The 22,138-nt window shown below is 32.3% G+C and overlaps 1 protein-coding gene across 1 annotated transcript in view; it reads left to right on the top strand.

Annotated features, from left to right (window-relative positions):
* The first annotated feature begins 500 nt into the window (after positions 1-500).
* Positions 501-22,138, top strand: part of zfh2 (Zn finger homeodomain 2) — a 165,826-nt gene continuing 144,188 nt past the window's right edge. Inside the window, exon 1 of the mRNA XM_077434324.1 lies at positions 501-740. The gene's annotated coding sequence lies outside the window, so the exon portion shown is untranslated. The remainder of the gene's footprint in view (positions 741-22,138) is intronic.

Genomic DNA, 22,138 nt, shown 5'->3' with positions numbered 1-22,138 from the left:
TTAATTATTTATAGGCATATCTTTAATCAAAAAGAAGTCTAAAATCAAACTTCAAACTTGTAAACGTACTAATATAACTTGCAATTGTGACATTGAATAAATAAGATATAGATATATGTATTATGTAACTGAGGTTTCCCGGAAAGATGCACTAAATTGCACTGAATAGTAGCGCAGTTTCATGAAGTCCTAATTTTCAAAGGCGCTCACAAAAAACTTACGCCATAGAATTCCACAAAAAAGGTTATTAGCACCTTCGGATAAAATGCAAATATTTTGAGAAATTATATTGCAATAGTTATTCTTGAGCACCTTTGAAAGTTTGGATGTCTCGAGTTCCTCATTTTTCCGGTCACCGTAACTGAGAGTGTAATCTAGTTAGATTCCATTGAAAACCTTCATATTCATATCTTATTTATACATCACAATACTTTTGATTGTACTATGCAATATTTTGTTATGCAAATTTCTAATGATTTTATTTGTATTTTTTGATACAGATCCGGGAAGTGACGTACACATTGTGACTGAAAGAGATCGTTGAATGTTCGCGAGTGTAAAAATCCAAAAAAAAATATAAACTGATCATATGTTAGTTGTACTGTTGTGACCTACGCGAGTGATTCATTCAAGCTTTTCGACACCACCACCATCAGATGACACATTGAAGAAAGAAAAACCAGCACACAATACCAATACGACTGATGAGCGGGGCATGTGCATTCAACAACGATTCGGAGGTAAATTCTTATTGGAAAATTATATTCTAGCATTGGAAATGTATTCGGATCAGCTGGCTTTCGAAGAATCAGATTTTAGCCCCGTGCCTGCCACCCCCCCGGAAGGGTGTAATTACCCAGCACGCTCTTGCATTGTTGGTGTGTGTATTGTTAACGTTAACTTTTGACCGGTTGCTATGACAACATCGACCATGGGCAATTAAGTCGGTTTCAACTTTGAATGAACGTGAAACAATCGGTTAAGGGGATATGTTAATTAGGTGACGTTTGGGGCTGGTTATAAATGGAATTTGTTCACTTTTGTCCTGGCGTGCTGTGCGTTGTGAGTTTGATCTTATTGGATATGCGCTCGACTTGGAATACGAATTGGAATATTAAACATTCAAAAATCTATGGAAAATTTAATTGGTCTCACACTATAGATTCTCACTTACATTTGGACATATTTTGAAATTCTTAACCATTTGAATGCTGACTTGGTATATTGATCATGTACAAAGTAAACAAGAATACTACCTACTAAGCCTTTAAATGTAGCATTGAAAAAAAATGCATTGAACGTAGGTCGTGTAATCCATGTCATTCATTTGTCAACGTTTATAAAGGCTCGTTTACACCGGAATTTCTGAATTTATAACCATAGCAGAATTACCCGAAGGAAATCCCTAGCTGCTGAGTATTTTAGATTGTAGCTTAGTATTTAGATTGTGAGCATTACATTTTAACAACAATGAATAAGATAGAACTAGTTTTGGAAAAATACATCCATTAATAGATTTCTTTTGTTTATTTTATATTGTTGCATGATATATTAGAGAGTCTAAACACACCTTTACAAAAATTGTAATCCTCGGGGAGTGATCTAGGCTTTGTTTGGATTAGCTACGATTTTTATACCTGCTTTCTATTGGATTTCTAAATAATTCTAGTTGGAAATATTGGCGAAATTTTCAGCGTGGCGGGTTTTCAATAGAAAAGACGTCAGCACTCAAAGAGTTAATTGGAGTCTTGGATTCTTCAAAAACTTTTCATAAAAATAGAAGAAGTTTTATAAAAAGATGGCTTTTAATCAATTAATATAGCAGTATTAAGCTTTCAAAGATTTTGAACTAATGTAGATTACAATATTTAGATTTTTTTAAATAATTTAATATAGCGAAGACTTGAAAATGCAATATTATCTCAAAGACAACTTTACAAAAGCTTTTCGCTAAATTTTAATGTGTGATACTATTGTGACAAATACGCTTTAAATATTCTTAAAATTGATACGACGTTCAGTATAAAATTTTCTTTAAAAATTCAATTTAACTATCAAATTTCATTGAGATAGTTGTAGCATTTCACATTTAATATGTATGTGTGAATGTTTGCAAAGAAAATCACAATGAGTAGTAGCTTAACGTTCGTTAATTCTGGATTTAGACATTTTATTATATTAAAATGAACTCTAAAATTTTAAAATATAAATTTTTCTTTCATTATTTTATCAGAATACTTAATAAAAAATAATTAATTCTTACGTTACATTTCGAATTCTCATAATTCCGACAGCTACGTCGCATATTGCATTATATTCGACACCCTTTCCAAACTAACTCACATCGCAAGAGCAAACTTCGTCAAACTATCCTCTACCGAAATACATACTATCGATCGTATTATTAATATGATTTTTACAAATAACATCCAGTTCACATTCGTACATGTGAGTGTAAACGTTCGTCCAAATAAATGAGGGGGAATCAATGAAATGTGCTACTTTCGAGGGGTGTCCCCATTTTTAATAGCGAGTAGTTTCCCTCATTCGGTTCGCATGATACGTGTATGTGTGACAAAACCAACACTTTTTTTTAAATATTTTAGATCAAAACGAGAAGATATGTTAATACGTAATTTAATTTTTATATCGATTGATAGATTAGACACGACTATCTGTATTATTAATGCATCTATCTACCTAATTCCGTTTTATTGGTGTGCGTGTGAGATTGTGTATATGCACCGTCGATGGTAGATTTGTCTAATTACGAAGGGTAGGAAAAGATACGGGGTGTGTTTATTATGTATGTATGTGTACATATGTATATGTAGAGGTATTAAATATTTTGTAACGGACGGTAAGTATTGATTTTCAATCAATATTGTCGATGCAAAAGCATAAACATGATGCATTCCCGAGTGTGATAGTTCCCTTTGATTATTCGTGATTTAGAAACGCTTTATTTTAGAACATTTAAATTTAAAATTACTATACTGTCACTTGCTTATAAAATGACTTATTTTAAACATGAATTAATAATGGAATTGGAGCCTTAAATTTGACGAAAACTAATTGAATATGAAGCAATGTAATCAAAATTTAATCTAAAATGTTATCATCATTGAATATCAGGTATCATATATTTAGCTATTGAAGTTTCTTCTTCAACTTCTATCTTTTGCTAAAGTAAATCACACCTCCCAAAAATCCATTATTTATAACTAAAGTACAAAAATATAAAAAAATATAAAAAAAATACAAAAAAGTACAAAATATAAATTAAATAATAATTTTCAGAACTTCTTTATAATCTAATGTATTAAGAATATGTATTATGTATTAAAAATGTATGTATTAAAAAAAATCAGAAGTAAATGTAAAAATTGCTTTTGGATGCTATCATTGGTGAATTTATGTAATTTTGTCCTATTTCTCGCCGAGGAAGGGTTGGTTTGCTTTGAACAATTGTCTTAGGCCTTTGGTCTGTTGCACTTTGGTTTCGTTTCGTGGTCTAATGTGTCTTGGCTTACAGACAAACACACATTAAGCGGCGGCCAACCTCTCCCCCCTTGAGCGCACATATTGATTTTATTCCCGCTGATACACTTCTTTCTACACACATAATTACTGGAAGAGGGGGTAGTGAAGGGGGTGGCTATATTAATGAACATGCGTCGACGTGCGCCCCCAAACATCTGCACTTTGGCGAAAAGAAGTCGAAGGAAATGCAAGTGTGCGGCCAGAATCGAGTAGGCAGTGATCAATTTAAATGTGCGTTAAAATTTCAAAGGTGATCAATTTAAAATGTAACCGTTGGTTGGTAATTTAAAAAATATTTTTTTATGTTAAGGATTCTTATAAAGTGCTCTGTTAATACTTTTGTTTAATATTCAAAAGTTACATTACATACATTGGTAATGATTTTTAGCATTAATATTTTCGGAATAAATAAATCAATTTGCAATTAAAATAAAATGTTTTTATAATATTGTATTAATAGTCAATATTATATTAATTTAATTTAATTTATTAATTATTATTGTTATGCTTATTCAAATATACCTATGTACTGTATTTATATATTATTATATGTTACAGGCAAATGAAAGTTGAAAATAGAGCCTTTCCAAAATCCATCTAGAGTATAAGACAGAGTTTTGGATGATAGTATACCAAATTTGGTCATTCCAAGTTTAAAATTGTAGCTTTACATAGCAAAAACACTCACCAGGTGTTTTTGTATGGAAGCCCTTTGATCCGGGGCTCCAAGCCCTTCTGAAACCCATTAACGTTTGGGTATCTTAATAAATGTAGTTACCAAATTTGGTTATCTTAAGCTGTTGTAAACGTCATGAAGCGCGGCTTTATTTTACATGTAATACATAAATATGTTCAACCATTGAATCAAATTCAGTGAACGCATAAAATTTAAGTTATATTATAAAGTGATCGTTCAGTCATATGGTCAGTAAATAAAACGGTTTCTACTAAAGCTTTCATCAAAGTGTATCTTGTTTTACGGCTGACCTCCTGACAATACAAAGTTCTTAGAGCAAAGCTAAACACACGATATTACAACACTATAGAACTATTAAGAACGATGCTATCGAATACCTTATTATACATAACAAAATGAAACGGTCGACTGTCGAGAGCCAACGTCCACGTCGACGCACTCGCTATTAACAAACATCGTTGCCTGTGATTGGATTAAACGTGGTGGCAGCGATGAGCAGGGGATGGGGTAGTAAAGGAGGTGAAAAGGGGAGTTGAATGGGGATGAGCCCCACCAAGCACTGTCTTAGCAAATATCTTCTTTCTGGAAACTACTAATTAGTGTGCGTGCGTGCGCCCTAAGCGTCTGCGCACAATTTGAACCACCCTACCGCTTAAAGTGGGGCCTAAAAACAACATCAGGACCCGATAGTGTAACCTTTGGTATCGCAGAAATCGAACGGAATTATTAAAAAAATAAAGCCATGTGTTTGAGTGTGATCGGAGTCTAATTATCGCAGACGCCAAGTACCGCGCGCGCAATATTGCGTCATTTACGTATGAGAATTGCAACTCGGTGGGAAATCAGGACTCAGATGTGCCATTTCGGGGTAGGCAAAATGAGCCACCCCTGTGTATGTGGGTGAGGTGGCGATGAAAAAAATGTGACTCATCAAGCGACCACCCCCGCTCCGTGGGGTTTTAGGGGTACTTTTGGGGTACTTGGGGGTGCTACTACCCAACCCCTAATTCGGTTGCCCCCACGAGCAGCTAATGAGCGCCGGATAACAATTGTTTGTAACACCGACGACCTGGCAACACTGCTTCTTCTTATTTGAGGTTTTGACGCCCTCCCTTCTGTATGTTTGTATTTGAGCATAATGCGAGCTTTGTCGTGACTTTGATGTTCAAAATACATTCAAAAGCTACGAATAATATTGTTAATTTTATTTTAGTTTACTAAAGCTTAGAGTACATATATATAATAGTATATACTCTAAGCATTAGAAGTAAACACTATGCATCCACTCTGACTTCCTAGAATTTAACTGTAAAAAATGCTAAAAAAATCAGATTTTTTTTGTATAATGCATTACGTCAGCATGTTAAAATGATTGTTCGTAATATGCAATAGTATTTGAGAGATACGTAGATAAAGTGTTTCAATTTTAATTTCAATATAGTGTATAAAGAGACTTAGATAACTTAAAGATTAGGATATGTAAGTTGAACGGCATTTGAAATTGGTAATTTTAGGTTTTTAAGATATAATGGTCTGTTTATACTTTAAATGCCAGAAGGCCGTTTATAATATACATAATGTTTATGAACATTGCTCAGAACCTTTCTGAATTTTGATTCACGTCGGATTAGACTTAGGCTATTGTAAATTTCTTCAAGAAAAATCATGTTTTTACTAGCCTTTTGCTGTCTTGTTTTGAACATTTATGCAATGGTCTATTGTTATTTTCAATAGCCCCAATCCCTAGCATAAGTCTAGTCATAAGCTTCATATTACATTGTATATCCAAAACTTTGTTACTTATTGCTTTCATATATTAATCGAACACTAAGCGATAATAACACAACCAAAAAAATTACATTTTTTACTTACCGGAGCGGAGGCTATTCAATCTTTACTCAATCCAACACACTGAATTCGAATATGATAATGATTTTTGTTATTTTCTCCTCCAGTTTATGAGATGTGTTAAAAATGAGCAGTTTTTACAAAAATGTGTAAAAATAAGTATGTTTGGCTTTTGAAATTCGCTAGATTATTAATTATTAAGTATTTTAAAGAAATAAAAAATCACAGTAAGTAGCATAAACATCTAAAAATTGATTCAAATACTTACTTTACGGCACAGCAATACTATATTTTGAGTTAAAGACTGCAAAAGCAGAAAATCTGTGCATATTTTTAAACGCTCGTATTTCCCAAAAAAATCGTTGTCGTATTCGAATTAAGTGGGTCAAATTTAGTAAATATTGATTAGTTTTCGCTCCGGTATTTTTTATTGCTCATTGTAATAAATAATAATAATATTAAATAATAAATAATGATAACAAAAATAGTAATAATTTATCGTGGAGAATTTCATTGCATTTAGCTGAAGTTTTACTTTTATATATGAGCCATTATATTTGAAAATGGCATAAGTACTTTTCTTCATTTCGAGAAATATTTCGCAAAACATTAAATATGCGTTTAACAATATTAAAAAAAAAATACTGGTGGCCTGTAATACGTTCATTCTTCTTTTTCGAGATTTCAACCATATCGAATTAAAATAATTGATAACAATTTGTGTCAAAAAGAAATAGTGTTTTTGGAACTGAAAATTGGACTTCCCCCACAAATATAATAATATAATGGCTCATATAGTGTGTAGTGTAAACTATATGATCAATTTTTTAATAATAAATATACTATTCTAATTCTAATACACAAGTAGACAAGTGCTACGTAGCAAAACTTTCAAAGTGTCGCGTGCGCGTCTCGTTCCAAATCTACGATTTTTATTTAAGCCTTGCCGTATTTTTTCCCAGCTCTTTCGATTTTATGCAAATAAGAACAACAACTTTTGCAAGCGATATGTTTTGCATATTATTTTGTGCATTTCCGAAAACAAAACGTTACGTGCAATTTGCGATTTCGCCGCGCATGGTGCGCCAGTACCTGCATATGTATGTACATGCGCTAAGGGCGAGTTTACACCCACGAATAAATTAATAATTGACATTTTTCCATCGAGCCATTCAAGGGGTCTGTAGTCGTTAACGGTTCCACAGCCAAAAAAGTTCGTTAAACGCTCCCGAGGGAACGCAATATTGAATTACATTTTCGGACAAGTGGCGACGAAGAATCGATCCGTTCGCCTTTTGTTCGTTTGGGGTGTCACACACACTCTCTCTCTCACTCATCAATCGAAAATGTATTCAAATTATGCGACTCAACATTATAATATTGCAAATTCGATGTTTCATTATCGACGTGGCGCAACACAATGCGAATATGTGTATGAATTTGCGATCGTTCGTTGCGATCTCTCCTATGGTTTCTTTCAATGCTTAACTATGCACAGCTCTAAATCGCTTTGAATATTTAATATTGTAACGGTGAAATGTTATTATTTTGCTGTTGTATTTCTATTATTGATTTCGTGGTATAATTGAGTCGATGGACTGAATGTAACTTTATGATTAAATCAATGCTGAATGGAATGTATGCAGTCAGTGATTATTTCTGGCTCATGAATTCCATTTATCGACTGTTATAATGCTTTACTTTTTATGTCAATATATATTCTTACCTTTTAATGGAAGTCGTAATCAACACATTTTGGAAAATTGTATAAAATATACTAATAATGTATATTTTATTTGTATAATAAATACAATATACAAACTTTTATAATGCAAGTATTGAATACTGATTCATTGCTTTAGTAAACAGATACCATTTATATAATATACATACCTACGTATACAGTTTCTATTGACTCTCGCTTACGATTAAAATACTTAGAGGGTGTTTAGCTAAAATGTTGTAATATTGTCTTTGAAAATCGGTATATAATATATGTATATTTGCACAATTTAAAAAAAAATAGCTCAATGGAAATGGGTCTGGGTGATGTGTAGCTCATTCCAAAATAGAATAAAAATTATCTACATTTATACAGCTAAGAGCATAGGTTCTTAAGAGCAGCCACTAGATGATTTTGCTACTATCAGAAACCCACGAAAAGTAAAAGAGTGGAATATTAAAGGAAGCTAGGAAAAATAGATTTATTTTTAAGGACCGTTTTCGGAACATTTTCAAAGGACAACTGATATTAACATGTATGTCGCCACGCTAAAATTTCACATGAGAACTACGGATTTGAAATTATTTAAAACTGTAGATACGTTTTATAAACATATACATATGTATATAGTAGTGAAATATTGTAATTTTCATGTGTATATGCTGATTTTGATCGTTTAAATAATTTTTCATACTGATATTTCATACTAAAATTTCAGAATAAGGCAGGTGCTTAAGCACCTGTAAAAATTTATATTTCTTTCCGTCTTCTAATTCGCATTCTCTTGACCCAATTCACCGCAGCTTTATATAAATGTACTCTCATTACATCTAGTACTTAAGGAGCTTAATTTATACTACACTCCAGATTAAAACATCGTCGAGAGCTTTCGCTTGCGTCATCGAAAAGACCATACGTTGATATTTTTCGCACACAAAGGTTTCGTTCATTTTTTTATTCACACGACCCGAGGTGGTGGAAGTTTCATATTTGACGGTTATAAAACGCTTATCACACCTTAGGTACCCTCGTCAAGGGACAACACGGGTAAGATGATTGCATTTTTTTGCATACATTAAAAACGCTGTCCCCCAAATATATGGATCATCTCGCGCTCTGAATTAGTTGTGTGAAAATTTACATAAAAAAATACGGTTCGTTTGACACACTGCTAGGGAAGATCGCTTGAAAGACCACTTCCCCTTCATTTTTTTATTATGCAGATAAGATGCTTAGCATACTACGGCAAGAGTTCGATTAATATACAAAAAAAACCGTTGAATTTTTACAAATATACTAGCAATGATTGTGTGGTCATGATGAAAGTCCTCTTTTTTTTACAAATGGCGACATTAGCGCCAATCAATGGCCTTTTGTGGGTTTTGTGGGCACGCACTATGTCGCTTTGCATACGAAGAGGAGGACAGGGTACGAAAGGGTTAGCCCACCTATTTACTTACTTTGCATACTGACATTTCGACTAAATATGCAACTCAACGCTCGAGTGCATATTTTTCTAATGCGCACACGAAATTTTGCATATCTCAAATTCGTGAGGATTTTGTTACAAATAGCACGAGCCGTGGCACGAGTTGCAATTGAATATGTAATATACATATTTAACCTTTTATATGCCAAACCTATACTCAAAAGTATGACAAGCAATTTTCACATTTGCATATCATTTATGATATCTCTTTCGATCTTTCAATATAAGAATGTTTAATTCATCTACTTATGTATATCAACTATATGTATAATGAATAAAACTCCAAGAATCATAATATTATTCATACTAATATTAAATTGGGCATTTCCGGACTTCACCAGACACTACTCAAGCGGTTGAAATTGAAGTAATAACCTTTAGATGACTTATAAAACATGTATTCGATCTAAATTTGAGTACAGTGAGAAAATATTACAAGTTTTATACTTTTTTGTTGGAAACTGGAATTTTATATACAAACACACTTGCCAAGCGTTTCCCGGGCGCTTTTCGATTGCGTGCTTTCCTGAAGCGAGTCCACAGTCTAAGCTAGGTTATCATAAGATAGTATACCAAATTTGACAGTCCTAAGTTGATAACTAATAATATTCCTAATTGAAAAATAATAATCTATTAATTAAATATTTTATATGAATGTATGTACATACATATGTGTATTTTTTTTAAATGATTTGTAATTAAATTAAATTATCACATCTTATAACGTATGTGTGTATGTATGTTTGTATGATTTCAATTAAATAAGCTTGATATTAAAATTAATAATATTTAAAAATAATAAATATTGAATATGAGTCAAATTTGACTTGTTTTTTTCATTACTTAATTGCATAATAAATCGATTTTTACTTAGAATTATATTAATTGTATTATAAATATCATTGATTTAAATTATTTTCAATGGCAGCAAAATATATCCATATAAAGCCGTTTCCATCTTATTTTTAATATATTGCGCTATGACATTTTTCATTGAGGTTGCATTTCAAAATGATTGCGCTACATATTGATAAAATAGCGCTTATCATCACACGTCGTACTAACCCTACACAGACGTATTTACATTATTTAAAACATCCTCTATTCAATGACGGGTTTTTTTTTTCATTTGAATTACTATACCCGCTATCTAATATTTTCATACAAATGTATATTAGGCGAAAAATTATACGAGCGCGTACGCAAAATAGCGGATGCGGCACACGTCCGTTCAAATTTGATCCTTTTGCATAATCTGTAAGCAAATTTGAATGACGGGCGTGAATAGGAAATAAAAAATAGCTCGTGGACAAAAATGCAAGTGCATATGCAAAACGCATGCGACGTGCGCCAAGTGTCATCATCCCGCGAATGCGCTTTGCATTCGTTTAGGAACGTGGCCATATTTTAGATACATAGGTCTTTTCGACTGTTATGTAAATGGGCTCTGAATAAAAAGTATGTAAAACTCGTATGTATATGAACATATTCTATTAAACGTTTAGTAAGTACGAGTATATTGAGCTGTAGCAAAGGTTTGATTTTGATTTTTAAATGCTTTTTATTATTTCTAAATTATATTCACAATACATCTTATATCTATTTTAATAGCTACTGATTTACTGATCATTTTCTATTTTACAATTTTAATTTAATTTTGTTAATAATCATAGTATTATATTATTCTAATGTTAATGTACAGCATAATAGGAAAAAGGGCTCAAAAACCTATTTACAATTTTTATAAATGCTTATAATACAACTAATACATAATATTAATTATAGACTTTATAAAGTCGACGATCTAAAGCAGATTGTGTTTAGGAAATCTGTGTTTATACCTGAAGGGTATAGACATTTTGTTGTAATCACAGAGACTCTTCACAAGTGTGTTAGTATGGTTATTAGTGATTCTGTCATAGAATCAATTTTAGTTTAATTTTGTTAGTAATCATAGTATTATATTATTCTAATGTTAATGTACAGCATAATAGAAAAAAGGGCTCAAAAACCTATTTACAATTCTTATAAATGTCTATCTAATACATAATATTAATTAAAGACTGTCTAAAGTCGACGATCTAAAGCAGATTGTGTTTAGGTAATCTGTGTTTATACCTGAAGGTTTTTATTATTTGATACATTCAAAGATACTCAATGTTTTCAAGTTGTTAGTATACTGTAGGTAGATAAAACTGGTATCGTTTTTAATTCACTATTTATATAATGGGTGTACTTTGATGGTATCATGTCGATGACGTCAGATTTTTTATTCGCCGTTTGCTAATTGTCGGCAGGTCTTTTGAAAAGGGACCTACATAGAGCCATTCGCCAGAGAAAAGCTATTAGCCTCGTCCAGTAGCAATCATCGTCAACAATAAAAGTCACACTTGATAATAAATCCAGTGTCTCCTCGATGGCTATCGATATTGTTCTGGAAGTCCCCATAAAACCCGGACAGAACAATGGCTAATGTCCCCGTACACCTTCCCCTCCCCGCCCCCCGATTGGACAATGGCCACCGCGATGTGTATAGACAAAAGTGATCGGACGACGAGGACCAAATTTACCCCCCTGGCTGGCCGATCCTTGTGTGTCCCATTGTTTGAGAAGCCGTGCGTTCGATATTGCCAATAAAATCGGAGGATAATCAATTCTTCGGCGATCGAAAAAAATTCTCAGTATACTCCTCCATATACTACATAATCATACCAGAAGTGCTTGGATTAATTAAAATTTGAAAAACATAAAATTTTAAATAGATTACGATTATATTTATCATCTACAGCCATTCACCATTCACTATGCTAACCAGCAGCGTGGACTAGTGTTTGCATATTATACTTTCGAGTAGAGTGTCCACGGTTCGATTCTCACTAGTAGCTGCTGGCCAGATTTTGGTGTATTTATTTATTTTATTTTTTACATACATATTTTTACATACATATATACAAATATACCAGGAAGGCTCAACAGGTAAACCCCAAATGTGCCTTCCTGGTCCACATAATTATTACATAGATACATGTAAATCTAAACAATATCTGACATATATCGTCATATATTACAAATATCGTATTAATACGATAAATAATGATGAATAGCTTTTATGTAACAATACGAATTTTATATTCGATAAACAACCATAGAGACATCTATGGTGAGCAATATGGCGAAACCTAAGATATAACAATAACTAAAGGTTCGCAACAGAAAATTGGGAAGGAAACGCCAATTTTACAGGAATCGTTTCAATGAAAATCAGAAAAATTGGCAAATTCTGATAAGAAAATATTTTATTGATCGTATTGTTTCTGTAATAGTACACTCGTTGCTTTGGAGCGATCTGTAAAGTCGAATGTACATGTTCGATTGAAATAAATAAAATAAAACATTTCTGATTTGGGCAATTTTCATCCATCTCATCTCTCACATTTTTTTCTGATTTTATTTATCCATCTCTTTTGCAACTTTCCTTGTGACCTTTTAAATTCTTTCGGGTACTATTCGAGCACTTCTTCCGTCCATTTCGTTCTTATAAGTTATAACTACGTGACGCACCTATTGTCGTTTCAATCTCTTCACTCTCTCCATTATAGCAACCACTTTTGTCATAGTTTTTACTCGCATATTCCGTTTTCGATCTATCCTTGATATGCCAACCATAAAGCGTTCCATACTTTTTTGAATGCACTGGAATTAATGCAACATTCATTATATTTAATTAATTTGCATTCAATTGATCTTTTTTCATATTACATACTGTAAAAGTATATATTAACATATTTTCTTTACTGAAATTGAAATAAAAAGAGTTTCTTGATTATAAAGAAAATATACTGTGTTGTTTTTCTCATTTTTAAAACAAAATTTACTTCAGATATAAACTTAGTAAGATTTTTTTTCTCAATTTATGTAGTTTTGTGACAAAAAGAAATTCATTGATTTGAAAACGAAACTTAAGTGACATGTCTTTTAAAGTAAAAATCAAAATATGTATGAGTCAAATAACTTTTATTTAAAATCTGTGCCAAATAATAATATGTATTAAAAAAAATTAGAAGTAACTTGTGTTTTAGTTGAAACATTTAATTTTTTTCATGTATCCAATCATTTTTTTTCTCAAACACAATATGTCTAATGATATATTTTTTTGCAAATTCCTTAAAAGATTAATTCAATTCCTAAAAAAAAAAATTACCTCTAAATTTTCAACAATAATTATTTTACATACTATATTTTTTGTATACAAATGTATGCGTAAATTTTAATTTGAAGACAACCTAATCCGTATTTTTTTTTTCATAAAAAAAAACGAAATCAAACAATACACTTAAATTCTTACAATTAGTCATTCAATACACTTTAATTTCCTTATTCAATTTGTCCACACAAAGATGAACTCACTGTTGGTTTTTAAGCGTGATTCACCGCAAGTGGGAGTTGCGTCAAATAAAATTAAATCAGTATTTAAACGCCTTAAACAATTCCAAGAATACTATATAAGAACTAAATCATTGATTAGCATATCGAATTGATTCGCCTCTTTTTTTTATATACATATGTACACGCAACATCGACAGTTGTATAAACATAACACACACTCGTATACTTTCATAGTACATTCTTCGTATGACCTATTAAGAGTACCCGTGCACTGACGTATACATAAAAATTTAAAAGAGGGACATCCAAGTCATCTCCGAGTGAAGAATGGCATTCATTCGAGTAAACCGTGGCATTGTTGTGGGATGCATCCACCCACTGTCCAACAATGAGATTCTTTCCGCCGAGACATTCCTAGGGAAAACAATTAATGCATTGTATAATAGTACTCTGAGAGCTCTCTAAAAACACACTGAATACATACATACACAAATAAAAGCGCTTTTTAATCCTGAATGGGCCTCGGGAGTAATAATCGTCGAGCTCGTGCCAAGATAATGGGTAATTTTTTTCAGTCACTCGCTCAACAAACATCCATTCTTCAGGTGAGCTTTTTTATTTCAGATGCTATCTGTAATAAATGAGAACGATCCCGGAGCGTGGCTTTGTGTCGTTTGGTGCACTTTAAATTTAAATTTTTTCTCACGTTGATTCGATAATTTAATTGTGGTTGTGTTTGTTGGTCGGATGCGAGCCGTGGACAATAATAGCGAGTGAAATTATTTTATTGGATATCCGAGGCGTCTGGCAACACATGTTTTGTCAGTGTCGCCCATTGTTCTATGATAGTGTCTCATTATGTACCAAGTAAGCCCACTCGACGACTGGAGATAGCGATCGTCAACTGTTTTCTTGCGAAACGTGACCTAGCAAATGTGCAAACGGCTTGCCGTGCAATTTTCGTGTTTGTTATTTTCAAAGTAAAAAATTGAAACTATGGATTTCGAAAATCATATGAAAATATTCTCCCTGCCTACACCTCATATGTACATTCATATTTCTACTTTTCCTTAAATTTCCATTTTTTTTTTCAATTAAATCAGACATATATAGCTACGTACTATTATTAATCTGACTATAAATTTAAATTTGCATATACCTAAATATAACATATAAATTTATGAATTGTTCCAGTAGCTATTTTGATAATACATTAATGTCATAGGGAACTTTCTTGTTATCTATCTTTATTTGAAATATAAAATATGCCGGAAAAGATTACGATTTTTATTAAATTTAAGTCAATATCTAGATTTCAAATTTTGTCATGAACATAAAACGTCTATCGATACTTCTTATATGTACATATGTGGATAAAGTAAAATACTATCCATCAAATTTGACGAATAATATTTTTAGAAATTGAATCAATCAAAAATTTTAAACTTATATGAACACAAAGTGTGTTAAATTCAATAATATACTTAAAAAACGTTAACGTTTTGTCTTTTTTCTTACTATTTTATCTGCTAAAGGTTGATGCTAAATATAAATTCAATCTTTTGAATGCAAACTTAAATGAAATTAATTGTATAATTTAATTTAATATACAATTTCGAGAGTAAATGCTTATTATATATGTATTAGCTACATTAGTTGCATAACTTAAGTTGAAATATAAATAAAACAAAAATAGTAAATAATCTTAACTTTTCCACTTGAATTTTCTAATATAAATTTGAATGGAGATGGTAAAAATAACGAAAACAATTTCTATAATTGACTATAGGTTTTGCTCGTGAAATATTCAAGAATATTTATGTAAAGCTGTCAATATTAACAAATGCAAAATTCTATATAGAAATAAAATTCAATATAGATATCAGAGATTTCAATCGATAAAGTTACATATACATACATATATCTAAACCTACATTTTTTTATTTAGTATTTAATTAAAATGAATATTTTCATAATGAAATTTAGCACACATTTAATCAAAAGATACCACTGGTTGCCAATCTGCGTCATAATATATTGATAACGATTCGCTGACACGAAGTTGTCTAACATGGCGAAGTACCATTGTGCCACGTAACATTGTTTGGCATTACTAATTAATTTATTAATAAGATCGCCCCGTACACGTTTAGCAATCCTTCCCAATAGATGTAACTGTACATAATACGTAAAAATATACATATGTACATAGCACAGCACATACCCAAGATAGATACATACATACATATGTATTGTATCAGATGGCACAGTGCGCGATATTAGCTCACCTCTTGGGCGACATCGTCCATTGTGAAATTGCTCTTATGAAATTGGATATGTTCCAACGGTTTTCACTGGCTGAAATTGAACCGGAAGCTCATTTGGCTCGGTCTTTATTAGAGAGCGCCGATAACGCACTTTAATTCATTCGATTTCTCGCTTGAAATTAAATTAATTCGGTCGATTCCGTTGCCCTCTGCGGTCTACTTATGCGCGCGCAAATAAAGCGCCCGGTACACACTCATGCAAAAACTTTTCTAATTTATTTTATCCTTGGGCGAAACTTCTTTAATTACATTCCACCGCTCGGGGGGTGTCGGATTACTTAATTACTCTGTCGTGTATAGATCTGAAGCGCTGAAAGGTTAACAGTGTAATCTGACGTCTCTAATTCTTTAATCAAGCTGAGTAATCTGAGGTTGCCATCACCTCGTCCCCATACCTTTATCGTCCCCTTCAAAACCCCCCTTCCCCCCCATTTTGCCAAAGGCGAATTTGTGACGACTTTTCTTATATAAAACAAAAAAGTAAAATGTATTATATAAAAATATTCATTTTATGAAAATCTATTTTTATACATACATAAATACAAATATGTATATTTTTATTTACTAATAAAATAAATAATTATACAAATATTTGCATAAATTCAGCATTTGATTATCATTCTATTATGATATTTAGCTTATATGAATTAAATTCATACATATGTAGCATGCGTTTGTCGTCTCAGATCAGACCTCGTTTATTTTCTCATTTAACATTTTTAAGAATCAAATTTATATAATCTAATTATAAATATGTAACAAATTTGAAACTTTTTATGAGTTGATAAAAACTACAACTATGTAAATACATAGATAAATTATTAAGTATATATATTTTTTTGATTATCACCTAAAAGACAATTTAATTGAATTGCAATATCATATTCACTCTGGACTGAACCAAATCAGTACGAAGTTTTCACTTTCCATTTGTATTTTCAACGTTATTAATATAATTGAATATTTCATCAAAAATATAGTACATACATACATATATATGTATATGCAAATAAAATCAGTCGTTGATAGGTTAGATTCTTCATGGAAATATGGATTATTTTTATTCCAACAAAATTTCATAGTTTTGTATAAAAATAAAACAGATCTGCCTATCAGACTGTATTTATTTATATAATTTTAAATTATACAAGGAAGACCTATTCAACAGCCAAACCCATGCACTTTTCTCATCAATTTACAATAAATATACAATATACAATGACAGAAAATCCAAATATCGGAAGGCAAAGATCGAAAATCGAAAGATTTTAAGTCGAGAGATCAAAAAAAAATTGTGCCTGGTAAACGGTACATACTCACTTAATTTGCGCGAGCAGGATACAATAGAAACAAGAGGAACATGCTTTTCCTCCCGTATTCTGCGCGCGCACATTAATACGGGAGGAAAAGCCTGTTCCTCTTGTTCCTGTTGTATCCTGCTCGCGCAAATTAAGTGAGTATGTACGTGAGTATGTACCTTTTACCATGCATCATTTTTTTTTTGATCTTTCGACTTAAGATCTTTCGATTTTCGATCTTTGCCTTCCGATATTTGCGTTTTCTGTCATTTAACATTCTGTCTCGTCACGGAGACCGAATATGTACATACATACATACATACATATGTGTGCATATAAAATTTAATGTCTGTTGTCTGTCTGTCTGTCTCGTATAATTATGTATGTATATACAAAATTTTAATTGTTTTCCCAAACGATCATCCCGGATCTGATACAACCGTTCAGAACGTAAATACACACAAGCTCACCTGTCGACTTTGAGCCGATATAGCACGTCACACACAAAAAAGCCCCGAGAGTCTATGACCTACGTCAAAATATCCATAGTGAATTACACAGAACGTAATTCGGTACGTACACGTGTATAAAAGGTATGTGTGTGTGTGTGTTGTTGCGTGTGCGTGACGTAGTAGCGTTAGTGTCGATAAGGCTGTTTGCACACGACCTTTCCCAACAGGCGAGTCTATTTTGATAAGAGAGGCACACGAGAGAGAACCGACCGCTATATAGATGTATCTCCGGTCAGCCGCGGCCAAACAACAAACAGGACACCCTGCCCCCACCCAACCACCCACCCACCCACCCACCCACAGCTCTGCCGGCCACACAACACGTGCCCACGTGGACGTCTGCCGCTGATTCTCAAACTCGAGTGAATCCGCATAGGTGCTAATTTTGTACGGCGACCATCGTTGAATTGCGTCAGCTTTTGATATTCATTTTATACATGTTCATATTTGAATACATTGTATTTTTACATACCTCCTTTGCATTTCATATGGCTCTCGTGTTAGTGGTAATTTTTTATATCTCTTATCCGATCGTTTTCATACTTTGCCATATTGCTCATTTTGGTCATCAATATACGTTAATGTATCGTCTGCCATTACGTTGGAGATAAAATATCGTATACAATGCGTTTTAAAAACGGGGCCCGTAGACCTTCTTGACGTTTAACAAGCGTTCGTCCCGTGTCTTCCAACCTGTTCGCCTTGATATGGCCATTTTAGATTTTAATTGTTTAAACGCTTATAATTCACTCTATATTTTATAAAATTTGCTCTATAGGTTCTCGTTATCTCTAATATTTAAATATTTATAGTTTTAACTCTCATATGTATATATAAATTTCAAATTTGGCGTGTAGCTTCTTGTAAGGTAATACACGATATATATTGATTTTTGGCCAAATATGTCAGATCTGACATTTCAAGTATTCAATAAGAAGTTATGTTGTATCTAATTGTTAATATGATTTATTTAATTTAAAAATGATATCTTTTAAAGCAAACATAATTACAAAGAATAATTATTTACTTGGTAAATATCATTGACAAATACGATGAAAATTAGACGACCAAGATTTGAACATTATGGGATACTTTTGGAACGGGTACTTTTTATAGAACATCTTCTGATATTTAAAAAAATAATAATAATCACACTCTGTAGAGCTATTTAAATACATAAAATAAATATATACTACTACTAATACTACTACTACTACTACTACTACTAATTATTTTAAAACAAAAAAATCTCAATCGAATTTTCATAAAAAAAGTTCTTTCAAATTTATATTTACGTTTTATTTTATTTTTTTATTTAAAAATACTTTGGAAATGCTGCATAGCCGTTTTTTTAATACACAAAGCTATACAAAAATACAAATACATATCATATACGATAAACAAAAAAACAAAAAAAAAAACAAAGAAAACCAAAAAAAATATAAATAGAACTCAAAATAGAGGAAAATAAAATAAACAGTTAAAAAAATAAGATAAAATACAAAAGATAAACCAAAATTACCAATAAAAACCAATCAATATTAAGAAAATCATCAAGTTTATTTTAAAAAGCTTTAATTTACTAATTCATTGGATTGACTATTTAAATTTTAACCACTATATTTTAAAAAAAGATCATTGAATTGTTTCGAAGTAAATATCTTTTTGGAATATAAGAATACATATGCAAATCTATTAATATAAATATCTAAAAATAAAACATGATCAATACTTCTGTTATTATTAAAAATAAAATCCTCCAATCATAGAATAAATATAGAATATTCATATCCAAATTCAGTGGAAACACTTCATATTAAATCTTGCCCAATAACAACACATTGGCTCTAAGTAGACCACATCGAAGTTTTGCTTTTTTTTCGACACTTTGAGAGTCGCTGGCGGAAACGTGTATAGTTCGGCCGTAGCGTATGGACCCCTCCTACCTTCTCACCCCCAAACACATGGGGTGGGTGTATATAGTAGGTGTGTGTAGGGGCCTCTCCGGTAGACGTAGGCCGGTGAGGCCATTGAGACTGGCTGGTCGATATATCGATTGCGGCCTCGAGACTTGAAGGGCGGATTTCTTGCGTGCACTTTTACGGCCCCTCGTCCACCCCCAGACCAACCAAACCAACCCCCACAAAACCACCCCCTTGATAAGCCACATGCGGCCCGTCAGAGCTCCGTGAAACGTATGCACCCCAGCAACGGCGACTTAGACCGAATTTTTTCTATGAAAATGTCATCTTTCTAGTCATTTAGTCTTTTCCATACACAAAATTTATGCAAATTTTAAAAAGAAAAATAATTTGGATCATATCTAGTATACATATATGTAAATGGAAAATATGATACTACGAAAGCAATACATGTGTGTATAATCGTCTCGTTACGATAGCCATAAACTTATTTTTAAATTGACTAGGACATGTCTTTAGAATACTGTAGGAGAGGTTGATAAAGACTTGTAGTTCTTCTTTCGAATGTGTATGTCCATAGTTGAAATTTAATCTTGATAACTATCTTCTCCTCAAACCGCAACCTGTTCTATGTATGTACATAGTTGCTAGATATACTTCAACTCATATTATAGTCCATTTAGAGAAGTCTATTACTGCATATAAAGTACTTGCCCTCAACCATTCCTTCTACTGAAGCTTAGAGAAAATCACATCATATGACTAAAGGAGATCATATTTCTGTTTAGATATCTTCAAAAGATATGTATAGATTTTTAATAGTTTCTGAAAAGAGCACATTGGTATCGATCCGTGTAAAAAGTGGACCGCAGAGAAGATGAGTAAACGAAATTAGGAAAATATGTTTGTGGTGAGATGGATGAGAGTTGCGGAAAACAAAGACGAGTGGAAGCGTCTTGGAGAGGCCTTCATCCAGCAGTAGATGGTGACTGGCTATAGGTGATGATGATGATGATGAAGACATAAAAAATTATTTCAATCTATTGATAAAAATGACTCACACTTATTTGAAATATTATAAATTAACTTTCTATACTTCGTATAAAAGTTGCACCTATTATATATAATAAGTTGCTAGGTAGCATAATAACTAGCTGGTTCGTTGTTTTGCTCGTCCGCTATTTGGATGCTTTTTTCGTAAATATTGTCGGTTAATGGTGTCGTGCTTTGCATATTGTGTAGAGTTATTGGTGTTGCTTTAATTTTTGATTAAAATTTTTGCAATTGTGATTAAATACAGTGGTTAAACTGATTTCTAAGGTTATATTTTAAAGATAATTTTCACTTGAAAAATAAAAAAAAAAAAAGAAGAAAAAAAAAAAAAAAAAAAAAAGTTCTTTTGTTTCTTCAAATAATATTCGTTTGGCAACGAACGTGATCAAACTGATTTCTGAAATTATATATTAACTCTCGAACCCAGAGCATATTTACAATATTACAGCATAATGCAACATTGTTAAACAAAAAACTATTTATTTCATACATATTTTTGTGCGAAATTTTGAGAATATTCTCTTATTTAAATTATAAATTGTGACGCTAATAACTAATAATACTTAACAATGATTTGCTATAAATGCAAAAGTGTTGTGTTGTTGACTAATTATGTGCTGTGCGAGCTTTGTGAAGAACCTTTCCACCATGATTGTGTGGGGATTTCGGAAACAAAATACAAAAAAATGACGTCAAAGAATAAGGAAAAATGGCGATGCGTTTCTTGCCGTATCCATCCTAACCCCCTTCCGCCGTCTCAGTCCTCATCACTAATGCTCAGTTCTCAAGATTCAGTCATCAGTCCTCAGCCATCTTTATTTGATATACTTAATGAAATTAAATGCTTTCGAGCAGACTTTAATACCATGAAAAATGAGTTTGAAAACATAAAATCTGTAATCACAGACATAAACAATAAATTATTCACAATAGAGGCTAAGTCTGATGAATTTGATGGGAGACTAACCACTGCTGAAAAGAAAATTTCCTGCTTTTCTGATGTAAATAAAGGTTTAATTGAGGCGCAAAATACTATTGTTGAACTGAAACAAGAAAACAATCTGCAAGATCAATTCTCTAGAAAAAACAATGTAGAAATATCCGGCATACCTATGAAAAAGGGTGAAAATCTAGTGTCTATATTATATGACTTATGTGCTGTCGTGGGTCACAAATTGTGCGACACAGATATTGACACCATACACCGTGTGCGGCCGTACCCGTCCCAGGGCGTTGCAGGTTCACAGCAACAGCAACAGCAACAGCGAGAGGGCAACAGCGATGTGAGTGTGCGCACGTCATCAGTGGTCGTACGGTTCACTCAGCGCCGTCGTAAGGAG

This window comes from Arctopsyche grandis, chromosome 7, assembly GCF_051622035.1.
Source record: "Arctopsyche grandis isolate Sample6627 chromosome 7, ASM5162203v2, whole genome shotgun sequence".
Lineage (NCBI taxonomy): Eukaryota > Metazoa > Arthropoda > Insecta > Trichoptera > Hydropsychidae > Arctopsyche > Arctopsyche grandis.
This window is presented reverse-complemented; position numbering and strand designations above follow the sequence as displayed.